Source organism: Cucurbita pepo, chromosome 13 (genome assembly GCF_057944985.1).
Source record: "Cucurbita pepo subsp. pepo isolate OVF chromosome 13, ASM5794498v1, whole genome shotgun sequence".
Taxonomy (NCBI): Eukaryota; Viridiplantae; Streptophyta; class Magnoliopsida; order Cucurbitales; family Cucurbitaceae; genus Cucurbita; species Cucurbita pepo.
In genome coordinates this window covers 4,527,895-4,533,920 of record NC_141810.1, presented here as the reverse complement: position 1 = coordinate 4,533,920, position 6,026 = coordinate 4,527,895, and the positions used below count along the sequence as shown (strand labels likewise).

The 6,026-nt window shown below is 34.6% G+C and overlaps 1 pseudogene; it reads right to left on the bottom strand.

Moving 5' to 3' along the window:
• Positions 1-1,135: 1,135 nt before the first annotated feature.
• Positions 1,136-1,847, bottom strand: LOC147789698 (putative polygalacturonase pseudogene; annotated as a pseudogene).
• Between the last annotated feature and the right edge of the window lie 4,179 nt (positions 1,848-6,026).

The following is a 6,026-nucleotide window of genomic DNA, read 5'->3' as shown; positions in this document are numbered from 1 at the left end:
CTTTGTAGCGGGGATAGCTCTACTTATGCTTTTTTACATTAGTAAATAGCGAAGATAGCTCAGTTGGGAGAGAATTAGACTGAAGATTTGAAGGTCACGTGTATCTAATATATTTTTCTTTTCTATGTTTAATATATCTAATATATTAAATAGTAATTTAAATATCTTCTAAAAAGTTAATCCTTAATAATTCAAACTAGCTAAGTTTAATTATGCATAAATTTAAATTTGACTCAAAAAAATTTAAACTAGCTCAAAGATAGTCATACTAATCTTGAGGGCTCCTAAAAAGCTGAAGCTAGAAAAAAAGGATAGTAATTTAAATATTTTAAATTATATATTTTTCTCTATTTATACTCATCTTAAGTATAAAATAATTTAAAGTTAATCCTTAATAATTTAAACTAGCTAAGTTTGCATAAATTTAAATTTGACTCAAAAAATTAAAACTACCTTAAAGATAATCATACTATTCTTAAGCGCTTCTAAAAAGTTGAAACTAAAAGAAAAGGGTAGTAGCGTATCAAACACAAGCTGAATCTGCCAGCATTCAAAAATGTATTCTATGGTTGGCTTTGAACCATTCATGTGGGAGGATGAAATGAAACAAGAGGCCACCCTTTTAAAGTAGAGGCCAACTCCCTTCAGCTTGCAGCTTGGGGAAGAACCGAAAATTGGCATAGTTGCAAGCACTCTTGAATGAGAGAGCTTTCCCTTCCTTTTTATCTCCCTTATGTACTCCATGAGGTTCAACGTTAGTGATTACCCATCTTATAGAGTGGGTTTTCCCAAGAATCCTTTTAAAGAAGAATTAATTAGCTTCCTAAAAACAACTAAAGTAAAAGGGGTTAGTTCTTAAAGAAGAATTAATTACGGTTACAAATGCCACCGATGACCATAGTTTCACAATAACTGATATGCACTCTCTTCAATAAGACAGAAGATTCAATTCCTACGCCATTATTTTTATGGTTTTGAATTACAATTAGTTATTATTTAGTGAAATATTACGAATATAGTTGAAATAGCTTATTTTCAAAATAAAAAACTTCTCATTTTATCTATATCTTTATTAAATTTTTCATTATCATTCATTCCATAGAATTAAAAAAAAAAAAAAAAAAAAACAAAGTCTTTACCAGAAGGTAGGAGTTTCAACCGAGCATGACTTCAACTGAACATTCTCAATCGGCAGCTGATCCTCGAGAAAGTCACATCCACCGCTTTTCGCTGCCTTAGCAAGCGGAGCACATGGCCACGGATCCACATCACTACTAAATCCCTCAATGTTCGTACAATTCCACTGCAACTTTTTAGGCGTCGCCGACAATCCAATCTTCACATTTGAAACACAAATATCCGTGAATGGATCTCCTGAAATCCCCGCCAAATTTGTCGACATATTAACATTCTCGGCCACCACGTCTCTGTAATTAATATTCTTAATCAATGGCAATGCCGAGGGATCGAACTTGTCATCCGCATGCGATTTGTAGTCTCCAGTTATCCAGAAGACGTATTTCATCGTGGATAGAAACATTCTTCGGACGAAAATGTCCTTGACGAAACCTCTTCGTCAGCGAGCGGTTTTGATTCTGACGGCAGACTGTGTGTTGATTGTTGTAACGTTTCGATCCTGACGTGGCAGATTCCGCTGGACATTTCGCTGCCAAGGGCAATACCAGCAGAATCTGGTGAGATGCAAGTGAGGCGGCGAATGACGAGGTCCTCGGTCGGCATTCTGAACTTGATACCGTATTGGTCGCATCAGCTCTTGATGTCATGCAATCGTCACCAGAGACAATGTAGCAGTCTTCGATTCAAGTGTTGGAACAAGAATTTGATAAATTGAATGGAGAATTAGGGAGAGGGATTAAGGAAGAAAAGAACCGTAAGGTTTTAAAGGAGAAGAAGAAGGGAACTTGGATTGATTCTGTCGGTGTTGGGTACGGTGACTGGAGCCAAGATGGTGATCCCTTGGATAATCACATTTCTGCATTGTCACCCATATTATCATATATAATTAAAAATTCTTTTTGGTCGGGAGTAATTTGAATGGTATACTTTTTGTGAAGCATAATCCTAAAATATAAGGATAATGGAACTAAACCGAAATAGCCAAACCTGCTATAAATCGGATGGACGAACCAAGAAGGTGAGTTGATCAAAGTGAGATTCGAGATCTGGGTTTGATCAGAGTACATGATCTCGATCACATATGGCCGTGTTACCTTGAGCTCCCCTTTCTTAAACTTTTTCCACCAAGAAGATCCCTATCGGTCCATTGTATCATTGTTACCTATGCCATGTCACCAACCCAACTTTCTTTTCTATAAATGTTTTTCTTACCTGTTTTGAGTTACCTTAATTTTTTTTTATTTAATTCTGATAGCAAACCATTTAAAAAAAATTAAAATGTTAAAAGGTAAGAAAAATTAATTTAAAAGAATTGAAAGTTTCTTTTGTGAGGAGACTATAAATACCAAAAAAATTTAATTTAAAAGGCAGATTTCGTAGGAATGAAATTGAGATCTCAAACCCTAATTTCTTCATATGGTAAAGATCCCATACCCTAATTTTATCATAGGCGAAAGATCTCAAACCCAAAATTTACTATTGGGAAAGATCTCAAACCCAAATTTTTATCTCAAACCCTAATTATATGGTGGAGAAAGATCTCCAACCCTAATTTTATAGGGAAAGATTTAACCCTAATTTTATTGTAGGAAAAGATCTGATTTTATCATAGGGGAAAGATCTCAAACCCTACTTTTATCATAGGGAAAGATCTCAAACCCTAATTTTATCATAGAGTTTGAAAGATCTCTAATTTTATCACATGGGAAAGATGTCACACCCTAATTTTATCGTATGGTAAATATCTCAAACCCTAATGTTAGGGTAGGGAAAGTCTTACTCTACGAAAAGATATTACATCGGGAAAGATCTCAAACCCAAATTTTACCCTAATTTTATCATAGGGTTTGAAAGATCTCTAATTTTATCTTATGGGAAAGATGTCAAACCCTAATTTTATCATATAGGAATGATCTCAAACCTTAATTTTACCATAGAGAAATCTCTTACCCTAGGGAAAGAACTCACTAAGGGGAAAGATCTCAAACCCTAATTCTATCATATGTAAAGATCTCACACCCAAATTTTACTATAGGCGAAAGATCTCAAACCCTAAAATTTTACCATAGCAGAAATGTCTCAAAATCTAATTTTATCGGGAAATATCTCAAACCCTAATTTTTCCATAAGGAAAAATTTTAAAACCCTAATTTTACACTAGGTAAAGATCTCAAACCCTAATTTTATCATATGGTAAGATCTCAAACCCTAATCTTATCCGAGGGAAAAATCCCAAACCCTAATTTTATCATAGGAAAAGATCTCAAACCCAATTTTACCATACGAAAAGATCTCAAATCCTAATAGTTCCATAGCGAAAAGATCTCAATCCCTAATAGTTTCATAGGGGAAAGATCTCAAACCCTAATTTTACCATAGGGAAAGATCTCACTATAGGGGAAAGATCTCAAACCCTAATGTTATCATAGGGAAAGATCTCAAACCCTAATGTTATCATTGGGAAAGATCTCAAACCCTAATGTTGTCATACGGAAAGATTTCAAACCCTAATTTTTTTCATAAAGAAAGATCTCAAACCCTAATTTTATCATAGGGTTTGAAAGATCTCAACCCTAAAACCCTAATTTTACCATTGGGAAAAATCTCACCGTAGGGGAAATATCTCAAACGCTAATTTTATCATAGGGAAAGATCTCAAACCCTAATGTTGTCATTGGGAAAGATCTCAAACCCTAATGTTGTCATACGGAAAGATCTGGAACCCTAATTTTTCCATAGGAAAAGATCTCAAACCCTAATTTTATCATAGGGTTTGAAAGATCTCAAACCCTCATTTTATCATAGGGTTTGAAAGATCTCAAACCCTAATTTTATCATATGGGAAAGATGTCAAACCCTAATTTTATCGTAGGGAAAGATCTCAAAACCTAATTTTACCATAGGCGAAATATCTCAAACCCTAATTTTACCATGGGGAAAGATCTCAAACCCTAATTTTACCATAGGGAAAGATTTTTATCATAGGGAAAGATCTCAAACCCTAATTTTACCGTAGGCGAAAGATCTCAAACCCTAATTTACCACAGGGAAAGATCTCGAACCCTAATTTTACTATAGGGAAAGATCTCATCCCTAATTTGACCATAAGGAAATTTCTCAAACCCGAATTTTACCAAAGGAAAATTTCTCAAACCCTAATTTTACCATAGGGGAAATATCTCAACCCTAATTTCTCCATACGGAAAAGATCACAACCGTAATTTTTCCATAGAGGAAAGATCTCAAACCCTAATTTCTCCATAGAAGAAAGATTTCAAACCCTAATTTCTCCATACGGGAAAGATCTCAAACTCTAATTGTACCATAGGAAAAGATCTCAAACCCTAATTGTACCATAGGAAAAGATCTCAAACCCTAATTTTATATAGGGAAAGTTCTCAAATCCTAATTTTGCCATAGGGAAAGATCTCAAACCCTGAAACCCTAATGTCATCATAGAGAAAGATCTCAAACCCTAATTTCATCCTAATGGAAATATCTCAAACCCTAATTTCTCCATATAGGAAAGATCTCATACCCTAATTTTATCATAGGCGAAAGATCTCAAACCCAAATTTTACCATTGGGAAAGATCTCAAGTCCTAAGTTTGCCATAGGGGAAATATCTCAAACCCTAATTTCTCCATACGGGAAATATCTCAACATTAATTTTTCCGAATGGGAAAGATCTCAAACCCTAATTTTTCCATAGGGGAAATATCTCAAAAACTAATTTTCCAGAGGGGAAATATCTCAAACCCTAATTTCTCCATAGGATCTCAAACCCTAATTTTATTAGGGAAAGAGCTCAAACCCTAATTTTACCTGGGAAATATCTCAAACCCTAATTTTATCATAGGTGAAATATCTCAAACCCTAATTTTACCATAGGGAAAGATCTCAAACCCTAATTTCATTATATGGAAAGATCTCAAACCCTAGTTTTATCATACAGAAAGATCTCAAACCCTAATTTTATCCTAGGAAAAGATCTCAAACTCTAATTTATCATAGCAAAATATCTCAAACCCTAATTTTACCATACATGAAAGATCTCAAACCATAATTTTACCATAGGGAAAGATCTTAACCTTAATTTTACCATGGAGAAAAAATCTCAAATACTAATTTTACCATAGGCGAAAGATCTCAAACCCTAATTTTACCATAGGGAATGATCTCAAACCCTAATTTTACCATTGGGGAAATATCTCAAACCCTAATTTCTCCATACGGGAAAGATCTCAACTCTAATTTTTGTTGGATTTTATGTTCTTAAACTCGTAGTTTGTAAATAAAAGCATATTCTATTTTCATTAAAGTTATTATTGATGTTTATTCAGTAAAAGTTTTTATTGAATAAAGTGAATTTTACGATCATTAATCTAAATCCAATGAACTAATACTCTAGCTATAGTATGATTACTTGAACTATATGTAGAGACATAAGAGTGGATTAAGTTCAAGTATATAGTCAAAATGATTTATAGTAAAGGGGTAAGGCTGAGTACCTTATCCTGGGGACACTTTGGATGCGACCCACTTTTGTTTATTCAGAATTATCCTTAGATTTGCATGGGTGAGAGTGGCCCGAGTTCACTGACTCAATAAGCCTCCCATTTCAAGGGTAAGACTGGGTGAATAGCTGGAGACATGGGGTGTAAGATGGAATTCACTCCTACCCGTTTTTAGGGATAGTAGAGAGGTTGTTCCCTTAAGTACTGACTCCATGTCTTGAACAAGGGGCCCCATACTCTCATTGGTCTGAGAGGGATTCGATTTGGTGGTTGGACTAGAAACCAATTGTTCATTAGAGGATCAGTGGGACTTAAGGAACAAGAAGTAACTTTGCGGGTAAAACGGTAAATTGACCTAGCTCTAGTTACGAA